Source organism: Zootoca vivipara, chromosome 11 (assembly GCF_965207765.1).
Source record: "Zootoca vivipara chromosome 11, rZooViv2.hap1.1, whole genome shotgun sequence".
NCBI classification, from domain to species: Eukaryota; Metazoa; Chordata; class Lepidosauria; order Squamata; family Lacertidae; genus Zootoca; species Zootoca vivipara.
Window position 1 is genome coordinate 50,234,924 of NC_142594.1, and position 25,444 is coordinate 50,260,367.

The 25,444-nt window shown below is 47.7% G+C and overlaps 1 protein-coding gene across 3 annotated transcripts in view; it reads right to left on the reverse strand.

Annotated features, from left to right (window-relative positions):
* The window catches only part of CSRNP1 (cysteine and serine rich nuclear protein 1), a 43,692-nt gene extending 18,673 nt beyond the window's left edge, over positions 1–25,019 (reverse strand). Inside the window, exon 1 of one of the 3 annotated variants that reach the window (XM_088653364.1) lies at positions 24,908–25,019. The gene's annotated coding sequence lies outside the window, so the exon portion shown is untranslated. Of the gene's footprint in view, positions 1–16,359; positions 16,634–24,907 lie in introns of those variants that run through there. The other 2 variants (XM_088653365.1, XM_035129379.3) reach the window with 2 other exon arrangements.
* Between the last annotated feature and the right edge of the window lie 425 nt (positions 25,020–25,444).

Genomic DNA, 25,444 nt, shown 5'->3' on the forward strand with positions numbered 1-25,444 from the left:
AAATGAAATAGAACAGATAGAATTCTACAGGATGTATTGCTGGTGTGTGAAAACAGTCAATACCCAAGGACTCCCCAGGCATGCACCTCCAGATGGGGGAGACATTAAGCCCCATCCTGGCGCCAGGGCTTCTTCACTAGGTCGCAAGTGGTTGATAGCCAGGTGCAAAATGTGCCTGGTGAATTTCGGCCACAAAGGTTTGAACCCTAAACAGGCAGGACATTAAACAGAAACCCCCACCCAGCTGAACAGCCTTGGCTCCACCCCCAGCTTTTCACATTGTCTGTTTCACTGTGTGCCACTTTATTTCCCAGAGTTTCTTCAACCTTGGCTTCCTTTGATATGGCTGGACTACAACTCCCATCATCCACAGCCTGATGGTCATGGATGATGGGAGTTGGAAGTCCACTAAACTAGCTGAAAGGCAAAACAGAGGCCAATGTTCACCGTGGAAGGTGGGGCAGCCCGTCTCCGTGCCGTAGTTTGCCCCCACCCACTTTGACGGCAAGCCCCACCCACAAAGTGGCGCGTCACACCTTTCGAGTATTCTGCGCACACTGAGAGCATGACGGCCAAGACCGATTCTGTGTTTGCTTGGTGGTCATTATCAGTTGGACCGCACGCAACCTCACAGCTCTAACCGAGGACCTTACAAAACACTGAACGCCTCTGGCTAGCCTTGAGCGGAAGGGCTTCCTGGGATGGCTGCAGGAATGCTACCCGACAAGCCTCGGCTGCCTGCTGGTGTGTGTCTGGAGGAACCCAGAGAGGCTCCTCTGCCCAGGATTTCTGGGTGAGCAAGCTCTCAAGCCTTAACAAGACTTCCCCCCAGAGTTCCTCTTCTTCATGCGAGCCCTTCAAAACACCCAAACTCCACTGAACCTGCTGCTTGTTTACTCTGAGCCCAGACGGAGAGCCAAATGAGGCATCACAGCTAGGCTATTACTCACCCGGTGAATCAAAAACAGTGCTGCTGCTGTGCGCACCGGTTTATCCACACCAGGCACCAAACTAAAACAAGTAGATAATAACAAATTGCAAAAGCAGGAGGATGAGAAGGTGGTAGCATTTTATTTAAATTTATTGGTGTGGAAATGAAGATCTAGCAGAGCAGGGAGGCGGGTTCTAACCCTTGCTTGCTTTTCTACTTGCAAGGAATTGCGTGTGTGTGTGTGTGTTGTGTAGGGGAAAGATGCCTCCCAAACCCACCTGCAGTCGAGCCCTGCAGAAACATCACACACACACACACACACCACCAATGCGATACATAGAATCAGAGGACCTCAGAGTTGGAAGGGACCCCGAGGGTCATCTAGTCCAACCCCCTGCAACGCAGGAAAAACTCAGCTATAGCATCCATGACAGATGGCCACCCAACCTCTGCTTAAAAACATCCGAGTCCACAACCTCCCGAGGGAGAACTGTTCCACTCAAGCCTTCAAAAGCAACTCAACCAAAAGGGCACTGACCTTGGGTACCCATAGCATTTAAAAGGTTAAATAAATGAGCTATCCGTTTCACCAAAGGCCCGATCGGGCTACCAGAAAAAGTTACCGGTACTTGGGCAGATCAATGGTGCGAATCCTAGATGGGGAAGCAGGCTGTCAATTGCTTTGGCCAGGTTTCTGCATATAAAGGCAAGCTTCAAGAATACGATAGTTTATTTTACCCAAGCCACGATTCCCATCTATGCCCTTTAATTCAGAACTATGATGCTGAACTACGGCTACTCGGGGACGGGCACTCTGCACATGGTCAGACACATCTTATCAATCCCTCCAGGCGGCCCAGGGCCATCTGTACATGAGCCCAGGGCTAGCAATATTGCTTTTTAAAAAAAGATGGAGATAGGTTTTAAAAATATCCCTTCTCCAAAAGGAATGAGAAGCTAAGAGGCAAAGGAGCCCCTATGCCAAAAGCGATCTCCACAATTTTATTGCACCGTCGATACAATACGCACAGATCAGGCAATGCTTTATTCGTAATTAATGTGGAAAAGGCTTTTAGTGAGGTTTTTCTCCCCTGCTCCCCCCCCTCAAGGCATCAATCCCATTGCCTCCCCCCTCCCAGCCCCTGCTTTTATTAGTTTGAACTGGAACGGTGCCCAGGTAAAGTTTCCAGAGGGCAACTTCACACATTACGTGAAAGGAAGTGCAGTTCAGCTGCTCCCTCCCCATCCTTGGTACCTGCCCCCCCCCCAGATCTTCCTGGGCCGCACAACCCCTATTAGTCTCAGCCAGTAGGGCCAGTGGAGGGAGCTGGAGTCCAACAAGACTATTCCTAGTCCAGGGCTAAAATAGCAGTGAACTCTCAGCCAGGTAGCGCTCACAGCAATGCACATATGAATTGCTTTGGACATTCAGGAAGAGAGCTGGCATTTCTAAGCATATACCAGATGCAGAATCCAGAGGAGGGCAAATAACAGAGCATGTGTCAGCCTGAGGCACCAGTTGCGTCAGGTCTGAACTGGAATAACCAGATCAGAGCAAAGTCCAAATTCCCTCCTGGAAGCTTCGAGGGCTCCTAAATCATTTGGGCACCAAAACGTTGGGCAATTGATACCCAAAAAGGGCACAGCATCTAACGCCTAAAATCCAGATTTCCACGCAGGTCATGAAGGTAGGTTTAAGAATAAAACCATGTAACAACAACAACAACAACAACAACTGCACTCTCAGGGTCAGGGGTTCGAAAAAAAGATTCCTGCCTTGCAAAGGGTTGGACTAGATGACCCTCGGTATCCCTTCCAACTCTTACGGGTCTATGATTTCCTATTTTCCACTCCCGGAAACGAGATCATTAATGGGATTTCTACAAGCACCACATCTCTCGTGGGTGGAAAGCACTTGCTTCCAGGGGAGGTGGCCCGTCGCCACTCTGCATGATCCACTGCTCTGGCCTCCCACTCAGCCTCTCTCGGAGTGGGGGCAGCAATTCTGCCTCCCTCCACCTGCAACAGGTGAGAGTATGATCCCTACTGGACCCGAAGAAACACCTAGAACAGCTGCTCATACAGAAACAAACTATTGGCCCTTCTTAAGGTGCTCTTAAACCGAAATTATTGGGGAGTCTACCAGTGATGTGCAACGTTAATCATTATTCAGAGAAGACCCCCAAACGGATATGCCTGTCCGTCAATTTCAGTGGACCACCCTGGAGCAGGGTGCGGCTTGATATCACAGCACGAGCACCTTCAGTCTTTTTTTATAAAAAAAATATTTTTTATTGGATTTTATATAAGGGGGGGGAAGAACAATAGAAAAATACAAAAAATATAAGGCAGTTTCCACAAATCTTATTCCCCAAAATTCTTCACATATCAATAACAATAAGGTAGAAAAACAAAAAGAAGAAAAAGATAAAAGGATAAAAAAATCATACTGTATAACTTCAAATCTAAACATTTTGGACTTCCTCATTCCCCCTACTTGAGTTCTAAATAATACACTAAACTCTTGCAGTTCCCAGTTCTAAAATCACATTTTTTCCAAATTGTAACTTCTTTATTACTAATAACCCTTCACACTGCTATTATTTATCTACTATTCTCTACCCTTTACCCAAAAATATTCAAACTTATCAAAATCTTTTACCCCCTATTATTCCCACCCACAAAACTGAATCTATCCCCCTTTCCTTGGAATCGGCATCTCCAGAAGTTTCAGCCAGTTCCTTAATGCATTCCGTGTTCAGACCATTTTTTATCAATCAATACAAATTAATGCAGTTCTCCCTCAACCCACTCCTAATCTGTCCCAATCCAAATTTTGCCGAACCTCCAGTCTTAATTCAGAGCAAACTAAAAGTTCTTTCAGTTATTAAAAATTTGGAAAACACTGGTGTGTTTTTTTTTTAAAAAAAAAAAAGTAGAAAAGGGTTGGGCTGGGGTGGAAGAGACTGAGCGTGGTATTGTATAGAAACAGATTTTTGCATCTCATCTCCCCTTGCAAAATTGCCAAAACTGACATTTTGTTCTGGCCTTCTGCTCTGTTACTCATCTCTTTGACCAAAAAGACACTCCACAGCCCATTTTTTTTGGGAGGGGGGTACATCGTGGAGTACATCACGTGAGCGAATCAAAGTACATCACGGAGAGGATCAAACCCGCAGGAATTCCTCTTTGGCACAGCCAACTTGGCGTTATCCTGGGAATACTCTCTTAACAAATATTCAGCCCAGATGTGCATTCCACTTCGATCTGAACATCCAGCTTTCAAAAAGGAGGGGTGGAGGTCGTGGCACACAAAAGGAAAGTTTTTTTTTTAGGGGGGAAGGGGAGAGAGGCACTGAGCAGAAACCGCTAGCTCTCCTGGAAATTTCTGAAGCGTGCAGGAAGGAATAGGGGGGGGGGGGGAGATGGGGCTAAAAGGGGAGAGACAAGCTTGCTAAGCTCCTCCTCTGGGGTGTGACAACAAAGTTATTTTGGAGTAAGATAGCCTCTAAGGAAGCTTCTGATTCATATAAGCCACTCAGAAGGCGTAAATACCCCTAGAACACAGGATATAAAAGTTTCACAGGAGAGCCTGAGGCCACAAAAACACAACAATACCACCTGCATGAACACACACCTTGCCCCTCGGTTCTCAAGAATATTTTAGCAAAGCCACCTTCTGCAGGATTAGGGAACAGAAAGCATACTCTGCTTCCCCAGAGGTGAATTCAAATTCTGTCAGAGGAGAGCAGAACAAGCGCATAAGCAGCGGCTCGCCTATGGCGAGTTATGGCCACCTCCAAGCATCCAGACAGAGAAAAGCTATAAAGAAGCTTGTGCCCAGGTTGCTTCTTGTGGGGTGGGGGACGAATGAAAACCCATTGCACACTGGATCAGGCCAAAGGTTCAGCTTGACCCTGTGAAATAGGCCAAGAGGCCTTGGGTTTCCTGATTGAGCGGGGATTTGAACCTGACCTCCCAGGTCCTAGTCCAGTGATGGGCAACCTTTAGAGCTTGGTGTGTCAAAATTCGCAAAAAAAACTGAGCATAACTTGGGTGGTGTGTCACTTCGGGGGGGGGAACCATAATTTCGCAATATTTATAGTTTAAATAACAAAAATGTATAATTGTAATATATAACTGTATTTAATAAACCAAAAACTATTTAATCAAACCCCAAACCCTTATTTATCACAAAGTGCCCAGAGTTGTTGAGCTTTTTGGGAGGAGCTGCTGAGCTTGTTGAGCTTTTGGGAGGAGTTTTGGAGGTTTTTTTTAGGATGCGAAAGTTGCTTTGATTTTTTTTTGGGGGGGGGATGCCCCAAAGCTGCTGTGCTTTTTTTGGAGGGAAAGAGAACAGAAATAAATGACGAATAATACCTTCGCTGGAACTAACACGCAGCACCAACATAGTCTGCCAAAGCGCCAAATAACCATCACAGAACGGGTTCAAAAACGAACGCTGTTACACCCAATCATTGTCTGCCAAAGTGTCAGAAAAAACAGCACAGAAAGGGTTAAAAACAAATCTCTGGCTACCAGCAACAACAACAACAAAAAAGGACCCGGGTTTTAACAGCGGAGACAAGCTGTAGGAGGAGCAGAAGAACAAATGGGGGGGGGAGGACAACAACAACAGTGTAAATGGGCCAATGGGGTGCGTGCCAGCAGTGAGGGCTCTGCGTGTCACGTCTGACACGCCTGTCATAGGTTCGCCATCACTGTCCTAGTCCAACACTCTAACCACTACCCCACACTGGCTTCCTATGGGGCAGCTATATAAATTAAGTAGATAAATAAATATGGGGAAAGCAAAATAGAAATGGATCTGAACTATCTTCCTTGGAGCTTGAATACGTTTGACTCTGGATTTGTTTTAATGTATTGAACACCACTTTGAGATTTAAAATATAAAGCACTATAGAAACAACAACAATTTCCATTATGGCGACCAAAACCCAGGTTTAAGGTTGGCAATTAGCTCATTTATCTGAGTTTCTAACACTGCTTTAGAGAGTGCTTCATCAACGGGGATCGATTTTAAGCTCACGTAACCCCAAACCTGTTTTAAACATGAAAGGGCTCAGCTTCCGCAGCACGCAGAGCAACCGAAAAATGGTGCCTCTGAGCCACGTGCAGAGTGCCTTTCCTCTCACCACAGGGCAACCACATCCCACCTCCCTTCTCAGAGAACATCTGAGCTCCAGGTTCCTGCTTGCCCACCTCTCAAGGTCAGCTCCTGCCAGGCCTGGCAGCCTTGATTTGGTAAAGGTCATTGTTTGCCAAAAACGGAAGCCAAGGGCATTTGGCCAGAGGGCTCTGGGAAAGCCAAAATACTACAGGGCAACCTTTGCAACCGAGGCCGCCAAGCCTGCAGCAAACTTCTCCAAAAGCTGGCTTCACGTCTGCAGAGCTGCTGCCAAGTGTGTGGGTGCTCAGATTGGGCAGAGAGAGAGAGAGAGAGAGAGAGAGAGAGAGAGAGAGAGAGATGATTTACAGTAGAGTGCTACTCTGAGAAAACAAGCGATCTCAGAGTCGATGGCACCAAAACACCCGCCCGCGTCTCCCCAGTCTTCTGGGCTGTTAACACCCACCTACATGGGAGCTATTTTCAGAGCCTGGTGCCATAAATAACAGCACTCAGTTTCCTGAAGTGGGGCGGCGGTGGGGGGGGGGGGAGAACGGACCACTTTCAAGAACACACTCGAAGAAAACGTTCAGGGGATTAAGAGAATTCTCTCTCGAGGGCGGACTGCTTGCAATGGCAGAAGCTGATATATAAAGCTAGGCACCAAATAGTTCCTTATAAAGTTGATAAACCAAGTCGAAACAAAATTCAAAAAAATTCCTTCCAGCAGCACCTTAAGTTTTTATTTTGGTATGAGCTTTCGTGTGCATGCACACTTCTTCAGATACACTGAAATAGAAGTCCCCAGACCCCAAGGTTGCAGTTGCCAAAACGGAATTCCTAGTTGCCATTTTGGGGTAAGGCGGCTCTGGTGTCTTATTTTTCAAACGATGGACTGACCGCGATTGATTCTCAGTTAAAACATCTGGCTAGTTCAGACAGAGGACCACCTTGAGTTCAGTGAATAACTCAGAGCTTAAAGAAGCAAAGTCACTTGTTCTAGGGACATTCCGCATATATATCTTGGCCATTCCCGACCTCTTTTTCTTAACAGTGACTGCTCCTGCTCAGGCTGCACAGAGACAACATTTTGGTTCCTGAAATTCATTCCGATTGCACAGGTACGTAAAATATAAGGGGCAGAATCCTACAGGATGTGTTGCTTGGGTGCAGAAACAGCCCCGATCGCCCAGGCATCTTTGCTTGGTCACAAGTGGTCGATTTCAAACACCGGGCCCTGGCTTGTGAGGTTTGTGTACGAGAGCCAGACCACGCATGCAAAAGGTTCAAACCCTGGATGTGGACACGGGATGGGGCAAACCTCTCTCTACATACCAGTTTCTAGACAGCACTGGGGGAGCTGAAGCAATAGTCTGGCCTCGTCTGTTCCCTTTGGGGCCAGGACAGAATTCCACCTGCCCGCTCTGGTCAACTGGCATTGGGGATTGGCCACTGGAGAGCCCTGGGCTCAATCCGGCAGTCCAGGTGAGGACAACCCTACCTGCAAAGCTGTGCATTTGGGGTTCTGTGGGGAGGGAAGGTGGGATGGTCGTCCCCCAACTCTCATTTTTCAAAACCAAACTAGGCAGCCACTGGAAAGTTTCCAGCAGCCATCTTTGCCAACCTTGCAATGTAGCCCACACACAAAAAGGCCACCTTTTTCCAATTAAAAAGAAAGAAGCTTCCTTTCCTGGTTACCTGGAGGTACTACCGACTCACCATAGGTGGACAGGGGAGAGGTGTGATACCGAAAAGCTTCTCTTGACATATTCATAGACCAATGATTCAGCGTGTGCGTCATGCAAGTATTTGTTTTTAAAAAAATGTTCTCCACCTGCTTGCACACCTAGAAATGTGATGCTGGTGCCCGCGAATGTAAGATATTCTTTCCAGGCCTGAAATACCACACTGGAGCTACACATTAAAAGGAGAGAGATGGAATAATTCTGGGGCTTTCCTTTAAAAATATTCCAAGCTACTTCATATAATACTTTGTATGTGTGTGTGTGCATGCTAGGAAAAGGGGGGGGGGATTTCCACAGCAGTAAAGTTACTTTTTTCCTACCTTCACCCTGTGATTTCCCACTTAGATACCACACTGGGAAACCACCAGAAATGACTGCGCAGAAGAGGCTAGATTCAAGAAGTCCCCTTTGCGCACAGCTGGACTTTAAGAAAGAGACTCAGCAACCTTATTTCAAGAAACAGTCAATTGGGGTTCCCGCTCCTTCAAGCGGTTCCTTTTTTCCCCCTTTTTCTTTTTTGTTAACTTAAGCCGACTATAAGGTTTCATAATCTCTCTCTGCTGCTAAAAATAGACTTGGGACAGCAAAGGCTAGGAAGCACACGTACGTTTCACATCCCAGAATAAAAAAGCATGAATCAGTCGGTGAGACAACCAACCCCACCCGCCAGAAAATGCAGGCAGCCTTTTGTCCAGGGAGACTGACCGAGTGCTCAGGAGAAGCCGCGATGAGAACACGCACCACGAGAGAAAACAGCTCATGGGGGTAATTCAGCAGCATGCCACAGTCACACAGGGCGCAATCCTCGCAGAGGCTCCCTGGCACAGGCCCTGCCGAGACGAATGGGAGTCACACGACCACGCCAGGCGACTTGGAAGGGGCGGATCGATCATCTGAGCATCGTTAGAACAAATAAAGATGGCAAGTGCCCAGTTAGGGCTCGGAAAGGGAGACAGGGTGCTGTTGCGGTCCAGGTGCTAGGTTTCACAGAATCATAGAATTGTACAGTTGGAAGGTACCCCGCCCGGGTCATCTAGTCCAACCCCCTGCAATGCAGGAATCTCAGCTAAAGCATCCATGACAGGTGGCCACCCAATCTCTGCTTAGAAACCTCCAGGGAAGGAGAGTCCACCACATTCCGAGGGAGTCCGTTCCATTGTCGAACAGCTCTTACTGTTTAGGCGCAGGAGAAGCAGTGTGGTGTAATGGTTAGAGCAGTGTTTCTCAACCAGTGTGCCTCCAGATGTTTTGGGACTACAACTCCCATCATCCCTAGCTAGCAAGACCAGTGGTCAGGAATGATGGGAATTGTAGTCCCAAAACATCTGGAGGCACACTGGTTGAGAAACACTGGGTTAGAGCGCCCGACTAGGACCTGGGAGAGCAGGGTTCATATTCCCACTCGGCCATGAAACTCACTGGGTCGCCTTGAGCCGGTCACTCGCTCTTAGCTTAGCCTACCCTCCAGGATTATTGTCAGGTTAGACTGGGGAGTGGGAAGAGCTGTAGGCCACTTTGAGCTCCTTGCAGAAAAAGTGGGGTATAAATTTAACAAATAACAGTAACTTCAAATCTCCACCAGTTACACACTCAGCTCATCCACCTTACTCTCAGGGCTCTTGACGAAATAACCTGCAGTAGTCCTTAGACATTTACCCATCGTGATCTCACTGCAGGAAGGATGGCGTATAAATATTAAGCTGTATGGGTGCACAAATTTGCTATGTCGTTGTTTTTTTAAAGGCAGGAATTGCTTATCTAGTTTTGCAAAGGAAGGAAGGAAGGAAGGAAGGAAGGAAGGAAGGAAGGAAGGAAGGAAGGAAGGTGGGAGCAACAAACTGGACTTCTGGTTGCCTGTGGCGAGGATGGAAAACTTCTAGGTGACCAGTAAACAAGATTTGTAACTTAGCAAAGGAACGTACTGCTTCTTTCTCTTGGAGCCCCCTGCTCCTTGGTTGCAGGCTGTGCCAATGCAAAAATAAGGAGGGAGGACATACTTACAACCATAGAACAAGCTTAAGATGCCATGTGACATTAATGCCATTTTAAAACTTGCTCTCTGCATTGGGAACACTCAGCACCTCTTCCTACAAGACCTCAAAGCTTTCTCTGCAACCAGCCGCAGGCACTAGGATAAATCTCCCCCTTTCGAAATCTGGCAAAAAACCAAACCTGAAAAAACACTTCGGGACCCTATAGACCTATGCAAGGAAGCACAGGGTTTCGGTTTATCAGGATCAGAATTCAACTTCCTGGGAACCCCAGCTTTCATCAAAACAGGAAATGAAGTTTCTAGCAATACCCGGCGAAATCTCAGAAAGGAAAGGCTTTTTGTTCAGGAATTTCTGGCCGACAGGGTTCACTCTCTTGACACTCCACCCCTCCCTCTTGAATCACTGAAGCAGAATGCATTATGCAAAGAGTGTCGATGCTAATTTGCTTTCATTTCCATAATTCATTCAGGTCACAGGATCCAGCTTTTCTTGCTGCAGGACTTAAGAGGCATCAAGCTTAACAGCCGAAGAGGTGCAACAGGTACTCATGGCTCCAGCAACTTAGACACCTCAGTTTTCCTGGCAGAAAACTGGGAGGGGGGACAGGACCATAAGCTCCCAAATGAAGCCCTTCAGGCAACAGAGAGCTAGATGTTTTGCAAAACCTAGTGAGTGCCTGCTTGTGTGTTTACCTTGCACACAAAGCCCCCGGGCTACAGTTTGATCTGCCTGCATTTGAGAAGGAATTGACCCTTTCCATTTCCTGAGCCAGTTCGCAGGCACCCCAGGGTGCTCACACCTAGAGCAGCCCCTGGTTCTAACACTCCACCCCTCTCTGCAGTTTCCCCAGTGCCACCCTTCTTGCCTACTCATCTCTCCACCTGCACTGGATTTATGAATCAACAACTCCCGGGAGCCACTACCGTCATCCAGAGGCTTCTGTTTACACAGAGAAAGGCATGGCGGTGGTTTGCAGGCTCCTGTGTGATCCAACCCTCAACTTTATTGATAAAGGCGAACGGCCGTGTTAAAAGATGCCGGCAGCAGAAGCAAGTGACTTGGTTGTTAATTCTTTTAAATCAAATTCAAGCGGGGAGCTTCGCGTACGGAAGACAAAAGGCACAAACTGCCCTCGGTGTCTAGGCAAATCCTCTATTTGATTACACCTGATGAATAATGCAGAGCCGGTTACCTTGTTTGTCCTCTGGTGGGTACACTCTGTTTTACCTCTGACGCGTCGGCCTCCTGCTCTTAATAATGCAGGAAGACTGAGGGGGGGGGGTCTAACCGTCTACTTACTGCATGCCTCAGTTAAGTCCCTGAATCTGAATGAGATTCACTACTTCCCTTCCAGAAAAAAAAAACAAAAAACTGAAAAGCAATCGGGCAGGTGGAGTATAAGAAGGAGAAGAATCTGCAGCGGGCGCCAAAATTTAAGAAGGATGTTGACAAGCTGGAGTGTTTACAAATAAAGGCAATCAAAATGATCAAGGGTCTGGAAATTGAGCTTTATGAGGAACTGTTGAGGAAGCTGGGCATCTTTAGCCTGGAAAAGAGGCGACTGAGAGGAGAATTAATGGCCATCTTCAAATATCTCAAGGGTTGTCACATGGAAGATGGAGAAAGCTTGTTTTCTCCTGCTCTGGAGGGTAGGACTCGAACCAATGGTTTCAAGTTACAAGAAAGGAGATTCCAACTAAACATCAGGAAGAATTTTGTGACAGTAAGAGCTGTTTGACTAGGAACAGACTCCCTCAGGTGGTTGTGAACTCTCCTTCCCTGGAGGGCTTTTAAGCAGAGGTCAGATGGCTTTAGCTGAGGTTCCTGCCTTGCAGGGGGTTGGTCTAGATGACCCCTCAAGGTCCCTTCCAACTCCAGGATTCAATGATTCCAAGTTGATTTCTGGGCTGAGATCTGGAATAGCAACATTCCAATCATGCTCTAAACCACCACACCAACATCGATTGTCAAGAGAAATAGTGAGTCCTCTGAGATTGCGGGGAAGGAGGGGAAACTTGGATCGGAGGCAGACTTGGGTTCGAGAGTCCACTCCTCTGCTGTGGACAGTCTACAAGACTCTGCCACCCAGTCTCAGCCTCTATTCTACTCCCTGTAAAATGGGAACAGCCCTCACAGGGCAGAGTGGGGAGGGGCAGGCGCTCGTGAACGGCTTTGCAAATTGACTCTGCTACACAACAACAGACCATTCGTTCCCTAATAGACATAATCAATATCTCCTGCTTGCTGCTCCAACTTAAGTCCCCCCCCTCCGCTCTGTGCACCATTGGGGAACCCTCAGCCAAACGGACAATGCCTTCATCCCAACATAGACATGTTTTCTGCAGCAACAGATGCCAAAAGGGTGTGCGCTCGTAACTCGAGAGGGAACAGTGTTAACCGTTCTTCCCTCCAGCATATTATATTCCTCGATGGGGAAGGCAATGAGGGCACTTGGAAAGAAAAAGCTTGCTTTAAAATAATAATAATAATAATCCCCCCTTATAATTGCAAATTAATGCTTCCATTAATGCTTCCACACTAAAGCAATGAATGGGACTGACAATAAGCAAATGAGGCAGGGGAGCTGGAGACCAAATCATCCACAGGCTGCTCCTGCTGCTCCAGCATGCAAAGACAGTGTGGTGTAGCAGTTAGAGCAGTGGTTCTCAAAGGGTGTGGTGAGCAAGAGAATCAAGTGATATCCAGGACAATCCTAGTTTGTTTTCCAACGCCTTATAAAAAAAATAAATTGGTGTGGCGCAATTTGAAAGTGCGACCCAGAGGGGGGGGAAGTTTGGGAACCACTGAGTGAGAGTGTTGGACTACCACGCAGGAGACCACCAGGGTTCGAACCCCCACTCAGCCACAAAGCTCACTGGGTGAGACCAGTCGCGGTCTCTTAGACTAGCCTACCTCACAGGGTTGCTGTGAGGATAAAATGGGCTAACCTTGAGCGCCTTGGAGGACAGGTGGGGTATACATGCAAAAATAAAGACGGAGAAAGAGAAAGAGGAACCTATAGACACTCCAAATGTTGTTCATGGCGCTGTGGTCTAAACCACTGAGCCTCTTGGGCTTGCTGATCGGAAAGTCAGCAGTTCGAATCCACGCAACAGGGTGACCTCCCGCTGCTCTGTCCCAGCTCCTGCCAACCTAGTAGTTTGAAAGCATACCAGTGCAAGTAGATAACTAGGTACCACTGTGGCGGGAAGGTAAACGGCATTTCCGTGCGCTCTGGCTTCCGTCACAGTGTTCCATTGCACTAGAAGCAGTTTAGTCCTGCTGGCCACATGACCCGGAAAGCTGTCTGTGGACAAACGCCGGCTCCCTTGGCCTGAAAGCGAGACGAGCGCCACAACCCCCTAGTCGCCTTTGACTGGACTTAACCGTCCAGGTGTCCTTTACCTTTAACCATGGTTAGGGATTTTGAGAGTTACAGTGCAGCAAAATTGGCAGTACGGCAGAAGCAGGGGCTTCCACAGGTTTATTATTATTATTATTATTATTATTATTATTATTATTATTATTATTATTATTCAAGGCTTTAAGAAGGCAAGTGAAAACATGAGCCCACATCCTTCTCTGGTCTCCAGTCTGCCTCTCTCTCTCCCACCCACCGGAGTTTCACCAAGAAAACTCCTCCTGATCAGTCCTGCCTTTGCACCAGTAGGGGTTGCTGTGGCTGCAAGGGAAAGAAAAAGCAGCTTCCCCGTGGCTCCTTCATCAAACAGCAACCGGAACAGAAACTGCTATTGCTTTCTTGGTCTAGGAGAGCGAGAAATGCAGAGAAGCAAGAAAAGGAGGCGGCGACGGCAGCCTTCTTTGTCTGGTTCTGCTCCCATCCAAGGATGCAAACTTCCAGGCTGTGCAGAGCTCTGACAGGCAGGAAGAGTCACGCGTCCTCAGAGATGCAGAAAAGCTAAGGGTGTCATAAATGAGTCACTTAGCACATCGCAAAAGGCCGCAGAAGAAAAAAAACGAGTGCATACCTCAGGACAGCTGGGCGGCCCTGCCCAATGCATATTTACAAGGAGTTACAGTACATTATTCCAAGTTCAATGGACTTGGGCCCTCGTAAGTACACAGCCCAAAACTCTGCAAGCTACCACAAAAGGAGAAGAGCCCATCACAGCAGCATCAACAGCAAAACTAAGATCAAGCATTTGCAGCTACATTTTAACTTCTGCACAATCTACTTAGAAGTTGAAGAGCGACTATGTGCAGCTCAAGTGTGAGCTTTTCCCTTGCTGCGACAACAATATGCATTTGTGACAAAAGGGTAATTAACTTCATAAGAAACAACTATGACCAGGGGATATGAACCCGATGCACGTAATCCTACTGTCTGCTGAACCAGGGCATACTAATATGCTGCGAAAGAAATGTTAATTTCCACAGAATTGTAGAATTGGAAGGGACCCAGGGGTCATCTAGTCCAATCGCCTGCAATGCAGGAATACAGTTTGCCACCCACAAAAAAAAGAGTCTGCCTGCCACATCACTGAATGATGCCCTGTTCTGACCTTGCCTCTGATGGGTGGAAATGCTACTGTGGCTCTGCACCGTGTGCATTCAGACCATTCAATCACTCCCAACACAGAGGCGTAGTAGAATTGGCCACAAGCCCCCAGAAGGAGGTTGCCTGCTGTGTCTCTGGATGAGTGCTTGCCCTGGAGCTGTTCCCTGGAGTGGCTTGTGCTGAACAGCAAGGGGGGGGGTGTTACATGGGAACAAGATTTAGCTTCCGAGTGTGTTTGTGAGCACAGAGCGTCCAGTTTTAATTTGAGGGGGGTGGGGGAGTGCGTGCCTCCATCGCGAGACATTTGGAAAACACTGCTATGACACGGCTTTGAATTCCAACTACGTTATTCAGTGATGCAAACCAGACAGGCTGCTGTTGATGCAATGCCATTGACAAGCAACTGTGATGTTTCAAAGAAAACCCCAAGAACCTATATTTAAGTGCTGCGTGTGAGTCACACCCCTGGCATCAAACTCCTGCTAAAGCACAGTATTTTCCCAGCGTAACTATGACACAGGAGGAGGAGGAAGGAATGATGACAACAAACTTGGGTGGGGGGGAACTGTAAGAAAGAAAATCCTGAGAACATGGAAAACAAAAATTCCAAAACTAGTTACGTTTTCCAAAAGTGGGGGTTGTTTCCACAATGGTGGATTCTCTCTCTCTCTCTCTCTCTCTCTCTCTCTCTCTCTCTCTCTCTCTCTGGTTCCAGGAAGACTGAGACCAAGAAACAACACATTTTATAATATAGTACCTGGCATTCTTGTTTTTGGGTTGTTGCTGTTGAACACAATCTGCCTCACATTCTTTGCTAAGATCGCCCCAGGGAGAGATGTTGCCAGTCCCTTAAGAGATAGCCCAGCGAGGAGCCAAATATCATTATCTCCCAGGGCTGGAGAATTTGGGCAACTCAATTAACTTCTTTTGAACTGTTTTACAACCCATCACTCCAGGACCTTAAAGAGGGGGGGGGTGGTAGGAAGAAAGCGCGGCGTTGGCTCCCTAAACAGCTTCTCGAAAGAGTCGAGGTTATAATAAACACACGGTGGCCAGATCAACATGAGCGGCAGGAATCGAAACCGCAGGCGCCTCAGCAGAGATCAGGTGCAAGGAGAGAACCGAGGAGTAAGATCGTGGCGGGGGTGGGATTGGGGGGGGGGGAAATCAGGATACGATCCAGGCTGCCACTAGACAAGGAAAGGAAAGGAAGGAGAGGCGCTCCCCAGATCCCCAGCCGGGAGAAGTCAGCGCCTCGACTGCAAAGAACCTCGACGTGCGTCGTGAGTACAGCTCGGCTTCTACTCCTCCTAAGGGGGCGAAATGCCTCCGGAAGAGCCCACTTAACACGATCGGAGGTGTGACAGCCAGAGGCGAGCCACTTTCCCGTCCCCCAGACCCAGCTACGCGCCTCGGCGCACCATTTACTGCGCGTCCCCTTCCGACCCTCGGAACTCATCGAGCCGCCTCTTTCGCCCGCTCTACAGCGCCCCCTACAGGCTGGGCATCGCCTCCCCAATGACCCTCGCTCCTCCGCCCGCTCCGATGTCTGGTTTTCCAACCCCGACTTAACTCCGTTTCATTTTAATTCAACCTCATTTTCTACCCTGGCCAAGAACTGCTCCCGTACATCATAGTCAAAGGTCCCGATTCCACACACCCCCAAACGGAGAGCCCCGGCCGGCGCTCTATGAATCTGCCCCCCTCCCACCCCCAGTCTCCAGGGCGCCCCCTGTCGGGCTCCCTAAACCGAAGCTCTCCGCGCCCGCCATCCAACCTGGACGAGCCCCAACTCCCGCCTCTCTAGCGCCCCCTCTCCCTTTATCCAACGACTGCAGCCGCCGGGGTGGGGGCAGTCGCCAGTCTCGTTATCGCCCCTCGCCTTTAAGTTAGTACCCCGCGGGAACACGCCCCCCGGTACGCACAGACCCCAACCCCACCGCCGTCCCCCCTCACCCCACCGCTGGCACTCTAACCCCCGAGAGCGCAGCGCAGCGCGGGCCCCGACGGCGGCGGCCAGCCGAGCGGACGCAGACACTCACCGGCGCCGCTGGGGTCTCCTCGGACGGCGGCGGGGAAGGAAGGCAAGCCGGCTTCGGAGGAAGGAGGCTCGGCTGGAGAAAGAGGAGGAGGAGCAGGAGGACGAGACGGCGCCGCTCAGGCTTGCATCGCCGTCGAGACTGGCGGCAGCGGCTGCTGCTGCGTCCGAGGCTGCAGAGAGACTGGCTGGCTGGCTGTGCCTGGCGCTGAACTGCTCTGCCGCCGCCGCCGTCGCTCCTCCTCCTTCCCGGCTCAGCTGCTGCGCTGCCCTTTTTCGTCAGTGGAAAACTCCTGCGCTCTGACGCAGGCGGTGACAAGGGAGCCTCAGCCAGAGACAGCGAGCCAGAGCCCGGCCCGCTCCCAGCCCACACGCCGCTTCCTCCCGGCCCGCCCTCCTTCCTTCCCCCCGTCTAACCCAGCGCCAGGGAGGAGGCGCAGGAGCAGACGAGCTGCCCCGTCGCCTCCCTCCTTTTTCCCCGGGAAAAAAGCGCCCGGATTGGTGGAGCGGCGCCTGCTGCTGCTGCTGTGTGCGGATTCACACGTGAACTGGGGAAGGCGCCCGCTGCGTGTGCGTGTGGGTGCACGTGCGCGCTTCGGCCGGAGTTGCTGAGTGGCTGCGAAGCTGGGCGCAGTTTGGATGTGCTCAGCGCTCGCGGGATTTACTTTCCAGTAAAACGCAGCGTTTGCACGGGACTGCAGAAGGGGAATTGGAGGGGGCGGGGAGGATTATAAGTACATGATGTACCTACAAAAAACCCCACCGCCACTCCATTTTCTGCTGGGTTGCATCGAATTTACTCGGAAGTAAGTTTTACTGGTTTCAGCCCAAGCCAGCTTCCAAATGGAGAGCCCTGAAGCCCATCAGAGAGTTAACTAGCATTTGGGGCAGATGGTCATTCTTGTTCATGAGCCCATATAAGCATTTTACTTGAGAGCAAGTGTCATATAACTCGGTGGGACTTGCTTCTGTGTAAAGAGACATAGGGTAGTGTTTTGGTGTTTTTTCGTGGTTAGGCTTATATAATTTTTATTCATTTTTATATAAAAATAGGATTAAATTAAAACACACAAAATTGTTGTTTTTAACAAAATCACTGGGTTTGTTTGATTTTTAGAGCTTGCTGCCTTGGAGCCCTCCAGGTATTTTTGGACTATGGCTCCCATCAGCCCCTGCCGGACAAGCTTTTCCTACCAAGCACACACAAGCCTCAGAGATGCCAGTGAAAGGCATTGGCCTGTGCCCGTTGGCTAGGAACAGAAGCCCAAACATTGGGGCTTCTTCCTAGGAAAATATGCAGAGCATCGACCCCCCTCTTACCAGGGACCAGTTAACTAGAAAGCTGTTTTTTTGTGTGGCTGACTTTACCTGCCTTTTGCCCAGGCTGAGCCAGGCTTCGTCGGTAGCTCTGTTGGTAGATCAGGAGTCTCATGATCTCAGGGTCTTGGGTTCAAGCCCCACATTGGGGAAAAGATTCCTGCATTCCTGGGGGTTGGACTAGATGACCCTAGTGGCCCCTTCCAACTCTACAATTCTATGATTCCATATACAGCAGGAAATAAAGATCACCTATCTCATCTCCAAAGCTTAAGGCAAACCTGTTGTTTCCTTTGTGCTTAAAAACAAACAAAAACACCTGCTTTGAGGTAGCCCACATATAGGGGGCCTGCATAAAATATTTGTGTGTGTGTATTTCAGTTTACCCTGCAATATTTCATCTCTAGGGATACAGGGGGAGGTCTGCTCTTGCACACATTTACACACATGGCACATGGAAGAGCTGGCCAATTCAGCCTTTCACTTCCAAGAATATACCAGCATACATTTTCAGGTCTAGCTGAACCTTTTTCTTTTAATGTGAATCTGGATTCTGAATCCGGCCCCAATACCAAAGAGGACGGAACTGGATGTGTTGTTGGAGATGCCTGCATCCACAGCACCGTCAAGTACTCAGGATTGGATCACGCCAGGCCTTCTTAGCACAGCTTAAAAATTAACAAACCAGAAATCTCTCTCTCCCAGTGCTGACTCTTGTGATTCAAACCACACACACCAGTTCCTATAAACTGAGGAGAGGAGAACATACAGGCTTCTTCCTGTATGGTGCCGATATGTTTTCCCCTTCCATGGCTAATTGCAACTCTGGGGGGCAATTTGCATCGAGGAACTTGTGCTAGGAGGGAAGGTTAATCATGCTTGCGCAGCACAAACATGCAGTGTTCAAACACAGAACGGGGAATGACAGTTTTCTTTCTATCCTCACATGGATCTGGGCCATGCAGGTACAGGAGGACTATGCGCAGCACATCGGCAGAGAACCCCGCCACCAAAGGAGTTACTCTGGTTGAACTGGAACGTGGAACTTCACGGCGCCCTTCCCTGGTCTGCCACCTTCCAGATGTTGTGGATGGCAACTCCCATGTAGTCCTAAACATCTGGATAGCGCCAGAAGAGAGTGTGCCCCTTTATACAAAGGCCACCCTGGTTAACTTGCCAACTGTCCAACCTCACCAAGATCCTCTGTGTGCTTAGGCTTGCAAACATTACGGGCTTAAAACACCATGAGGTTGTTGTTGTCTCTGCTGTGTTTTGCACGTTTTTTAAAAAATGTAAATTTTATTGCTTAAACCAATGAAAACAGGACGTCGACGATGTTGTATACATCAGCACTGTCTGATGTGTTTGTCCACAACAGCGTCTTTGAGCCGATCTCAATTCAGATCAAAGCTGGTTTGGGGGCGGCGGATGCATCAAAACGCAGCATTTCACAAGAAGCCGCAGGATAGTTCTGGATTGTGTCTAACGTCTTGGGAGTACACAGCTACCGAAACCATCAAGAGGAGCAGAGTAAATGTGGGTATGTACACATTCCTACTTGGCATAAGCGCCAATGAACTCGGTCTTTATCCTAGGTTCAATGCTTCTCATGCACACAAATAGGTTTGTTTTATTCTTTGTTTGTTTGTTTTTGCAGCACCTGACATCATTGGCATCAAAATACCAGCCCATCTTTTTTGCACATTTAATCTGATTTACACTTTCTGCAGGAAATCCAATAAGTTTAAAAAACAAAACAAAAAAACTTGCAATATCTGAACAGGCTGTCTGCAGTGTTAAGCCCTTGTCTGGAAGCAGCATTCTAAGTAAACAGGCATAACTTTCAAGCTATAAAGCTATCTCAAGTTCTTTGATCAGGAATCTGTAACTACCGTAGCTATTTCAGCCGGATTACAACTTTTATGTTCTGAACTACCTTCAACGCTACAGGATTTGGAGTAAACTTATAAAAGGGAAAGAACAGTACAGTGGTACCTCGGTTTATGAACACAATTGGTTCCGGAAGTCTGTTCATAAACTGAAGCGTTCATAAACTGAAGCGAACTTTCCTATTGAATGTAAGGGAAAGTGGATTAATCCGTTCCAGATGGGTCCGTGGCGTTCGTAAACCGAAAATTCGTAAACTGAGGTGTTCATAAACCAAGGTTCCACTCTACAGTATATAAAATAAATCGTCTGGAGAGGCAGGGGACAAGGAAAGACAGTTTGTCGAGAGCCCTCTCAATTAAAGCTGCCTCCTTGCAGAATTAAACCTGCCAACTTTTTTTCATGTCCCTGTGCCTATGCATTTATTTATTTATTTATTATAATAATTTTTATTGGTTTTTTTATAGAAACAAAACAAACAAAACACACAATATATGATCTGTCCCTCCAATTTCCCTCCATCCACAAGTCCACTTCTGCCACCAGTAGTACCCGTGGGCATTGAGAATCAGAGGGGTCCATTGTAAGGCTGGGTTTGACCTCCCCCTCCCCCTCCCCCCTCATCCCCTCCCTGCCACTGAAAGGACAGGGATGGAGGGGTTCTGAGGATTGGTTTTCCCCCAGCTGCTCCTTTAACACAACCCTTAAACAAACATTAAAACACAACACACACAGAAAGAAAGAAAAAAATAAAAATAAAAATTCCCACTTCTTATTTTCTTAACATTGTCATTATGACTTCCTCGATTCTCTTCTTCCTGGTTTTCTTAACTTCTCTAATTGATTATGGCGGATTTTCTATTCCAATTCCAAATCTATCCTTATAATATTCACTCAATCCTCCTCCTTCTTCATACTGCCCCTCCACAAGTCCCCTCCTGCCACAAGAGGAACCTGCGGGGCGCAGCACTTCAAAGGTTCCATTTTTGTGTCTGGGCTTCCCTCCTCCCCCTCCTCCCCCCTCAGAGCACCCCCTGCCACTAGGTGCTTCTGAGCAAAGAGAGGAGGGGAGTTGGCCCTCTATCCAGACACTCATCTAAACACAAAAATGTTAATACAAATCTAAAATTTGTTCCCAAAACCACTCTTCTACCTCCCTCCAGAAAATTCAATTTTATATCTATTGACTCTCCTTCCCCCTCCCGGCGCCTTCCCCCCCCCCTTGGATCAGCATTCCTTTAACAGGCCAAGATTTCAGAAACCGTTGTTCATCCACCAAAGTACCTTTTAACTAAAATTCTCACCCCACACCAATTCTTTCCCACTTCCAAATCCAGGCCTTTGTCCCCCCCCTTCTGCCTTTCCTTTCCCTCTATTGCCCATCCCCAAATTTCAGTCTCTCCAGAGGCCTTCTTTTCTTGGGTCTTTATTTCATTTTGTTGTTCCTTGCAGCAGTCTTTTTCTTTTCCAAGTCCTTGTTGTTCTTCCTCCAAGTCATCTTTTTTATAATCCACCTCAGTTTTTGCAATGTCCACTTCTTGTTCTTTAATCTCAAACTGGCTTTCAACATTATCCTCTGAGTCCTGATCTTGAACCAAAGTCTCTGAACATGTTAGACTGGAGTGTTGCAATGTCTTATGGATGTCCATCAGAGTCTCTAAATAGTTCAAAACAGCCTCTTGGAAGCTTGGTGAATACCTTGTTTTCATTCCTTCTAACCACAAACAGGCAGGAGATTAGGAGACAGAGCACACTGGAAATTTCCATTCACTCACGCTTTCCTCCATCTTGGCTATTCCTTCCATTGTCTTTAACTTTTCCACAATAAATCATCTCTTAAGTCCAAATGCTTCTCTTTTAATAAGATCTTGCAGCCGGTTAAACTCCCAATGAATTTTTATAAATTTTTCTTGTCTTTTAGCAGTTTTGACAGCTTTGACAGCTGTCAAAAATCTTCCCCTTAACGCACTTGCTGTTCCTCAGGAGGTGCCGGCGCCGGGGTTTGAGAAGGGGTGAAAAAATTGTTTCTTTCGGATACAGAAAAACAAAGTATCCCTTTCGGCTTTGGAATATTTGATACGCCTCTTGATTGACCATTAGGAAGAGATCGACTCCCGTTTTTGAATCTCTCCCTGTTTTCCGAATTATTATTTTTAAAATCCACAAGTCCAAATGAAGATTTTCACTTACTTTGATCAAATCTTTTATTTCTTGGGAGAATCCGCCGCTTGCCGGGTGAGGACTCGGAGCTTCGCTTCTAGGAGGTAAGTTGGATCCCAAAATGGCTCCCACGGCTCCACTCCGCTGGCTCTCGATCGCTCTACTGAGCTCTCGGGCAGCGAAGGAGCCGCGAACGGAGCAGCTGCTGGGCGCTTCAGTCACTGGGACGCCCTTCCCGGTGCTCTTGTGGGGAGTCCGCTCGCTCTGCGGACTTCCCCCCCCCTCCGCGAGGCCAGGGACTTCGGAGCGCGAAGTCCCTGCGTCCTTCTTTGCCGACGCGACGGACCGGAAGTCCCCTGTGCCTATGCATTTAACAGAAGCCTGACAAAGGCACAAAGGAAGCCCTGCCACTTCATCTCACTGCCAGTAAAAAGCATCACCCAAGATGCTGGGAAGTTCTGGTTAGAAATCCCTAGAGATGTAAAATTTCTGGAAATTTTGAAGCTCGGGGAAAAAACCCATGTTTTGGGGGGGGACAGAAATTTTCGGAAAAATTGAAAAAAATGCTGCATTAGCACTTATTTTTTTTCTTTTCCAGATTGAAAGTCATTCTGTTACTTTAGTTATAAAATATAACTATGGGCAATTTTAATGGGCATAAAATTATCACAACTACCGTAGCATATTAAATATATAGTGTATCCAAACAATTATTACAAACAGAATTTTCTTTTAAAATAATATTTATTTGTATTTGTAACAAATGGAGCAACAATCTCCTGAACTGTTTACTAGTTTATGTGGAACAAAAAAACCCACAAAAAACTGCACAAAACAATTTTTTTAAAATCCAGAAGTAACAATTATTCATATTTCCTCTCCACAGTATTTTTTTTTTCAATGTTTCAATTTTTTGGGGGAAAAAAACAAAAAAGGCTTCAGGGGAAAACGGGAAAAAACCATTTCCCTCCCGAATTTTTCCGGGTTTTTTCTGGGCCTTCACATCTCTATCCCTAGTTTCAGCCTCTCTGAAAACACCTCAGTTTTCTTTGGTTTTCACCAGTTCCAGCCTACAGCGCAGCTGTGTGCGTTGTGTCATGGGCACAATCTCTGAGCAGTGTTTCTGACACAGCTTTCCCGTGCAACAGAATCCACTCCAGATGGATTCCCTGTGGGATTGCCAGACCTCCAGGGCTGACCTGAAGCCCCCAGGTTTGCCTGGCTCCCTCCAGGTGGCAGGGGGAGAGCTTGAATTTCCCGGTGGGCTGGAGTGCCGGCCAGTAATGATAATAATCTTAATAACATTATTCTGAAGATTATGCTTGCAGCTTGCAAGCTTCAGCCCAGCACGAGCCAGTTGCAAATTATTGCATAGACTCTGTAGGGGCCTGTCCTCTACTTCCCTCCTCCCAATTAACCTCCATCTCCAGGGATTAGAGATGGGAGGTGAATATTGACTATTCATCCTGATTTGCTTTTCAGGGAGTTCAGACCATGCTGGCGATAGAATGAGCATTCACACAGACCTCACCCGCACTTTAATTTTTAAAAGTAGTGTCATACCACTTTAAACAATCAACTTCCCCCAAAGAATCCTGGGAAATGTAGTTTGTGACGGGTGCCGACAGCTGTTAGGAGACCCCCCCACACTCCCTTCACAGAGCCACAATTCCCAGAGTTCCCTGGGAGGAGGGATTTATTGCTAAACCACTGTGAGAATTGTAGCTCTGTGTGTAAGCCACAGCTGTTTAAAGTGGTATGATACCGCTTTAAACCTATTGTGCAGATGGGGGTTTGTTTTAAGGGAGAGGAGGGGAGAATTTTGTCACTTTCCTTATCGCCCAAAAAAATAAAAATCTGATCTTTGGAGAAGCAGGTTTGTTACGTTAGACCTGCCAAGCATCTACAATTGTGCCACCCCTAAATAATGGGAACCTGGACAGCCTCCTGGGACAGCCCCCCTTTTCTCATAAAGGGTTTCCCCTTGTCCTCTCGATCCCTTTTTAAGTTCCCATTGCAAATAAGCTCCTCTCTCTCTCTGTTATCTCTGTTTGGAAATCTCTCTCTCTCTCTCTCTCTCTCTCTCTCTCTCTCTCTCTCTGTGTGTGTGTGTGTGTGTGTGAGAGAGAGAGAGAGAGAGAGATATTTCCAAACAGAGATAACAGAGAGTGAGGAAGAGGGCAGGAGGAAAGCAAGTGTGTGTGTCTCTGTAGATACATCTTGTTCAATCCTGGGTTTGCAGCTCTGCCAGCTGGAACCAGTCCCTCTCTGCGTTGGGACTGGACAAAAAGGAGGCACTTAGCCTTTATTATTACTGTTATTTAACAACCTGTTGCGTGAACGGGACAAACCGTGCCGCCTCTTGCCGTCATTCGCGAGCTCGCTGGACTTGGGCCAAGGCAGTCCCTGCACTGCACACACACACACACACACACACACGGCCCACTCCTTCCCCATTCACCCTCTCCCAAGTGGCTTCCTTGGAAACCTACATCAGGAAAAAGTGATTCATTGATAAGCTATGTGCAGCCTGTACGTTACACTCGGGTACAGCTTGCTAATGTACATTTGCTGAAGCCCGAGTTTAATTGAGGCTGATTGGTGGGAGGAATGGTTGGGAGCAGGAGGGGGGAAGGACAGCAAAAACACACACACAAAAGGGGCTGCGGGTTCACCAGCCTAGCTCAGTCAGTAGAGCATGACTGGCTATTAATCTCCGGGGCGGGGTTTTTCGTTGTCCCTACCATTTCTACAATTTTATGATTCTACATGCAGCCTGAGAGCACATTCAGAAGCTTTCCCGATACAGTGGCACTTGGTTCTCAAACTTAATCCAATGCACAAGTCCGTTCCAAAACCAAAGCTTTCCAAAACCAAGGCACGCTTCCCCATAGAAAGTGATGCAAAATGGATTAATTTGTTCCAGACTTTTATAAACAACCCTTAAAACAGCAATTTAACATGATTTTGACTGTCTAACAAGACCATTGATCCATAAAATGAAAGCAATAAACAATGTACTGCAGTTACACAATCATGAATCAAAACAAAAAAGAACCGCAAAAACAAAAACGCAAAACAAATAGCAAAAAAAGACAGACCTCGGCGTAACACTCAAAACGGAAGTGTGTCACTCAAAACGGAGCATGTTCGGCTTCCAAAAAAAGTTTGAAAACTGGAACACTTACTTACGGGTTTGCAGTGTTTTGGGTTCCAAGTTGTTTGAGTACCAAGGCATTTGAGAACCAAGGTACCACTGCATAGGGTTCAGATTCCTGCTCGGAAACGTTGAATGGGACGTCCCTGTCCTTAGGCAGACGGAAGTAGCTGTCAAGGCACTACCGACTTGGGTGCGAGTGGGGGAAATGGAGCAAAAGGCCAAACTGTTGGAGGACAGAGCTGTGTCAATGGCCAGCCCTGTGTCCCCTAAGCCTCAAGCAAAGGGTGTTGGCCGTAGGGCTCATCTCTCCCAGGCATTCCCCTTTGTTGGTGGACTGCCAGTCTGGCACTCTGAAATGCTCAAAGTCAGCGAGGTCAGATGCCATTTTTCTCTTTGTGGGTGTCTGCAGTGCTGCAACTGCGAGGAAGGTCCCAGTTGCTCTGCCTTTGGAAACTCCTGAGTTGTCTTTCAATAACTTTTCCAGCTGGGCCAGTGGCAAATATGCATGCGAGTGCATGCAAGATAGGATCTAAGGTATGCTCCGACTTTTTCCTGCTTAGAAACC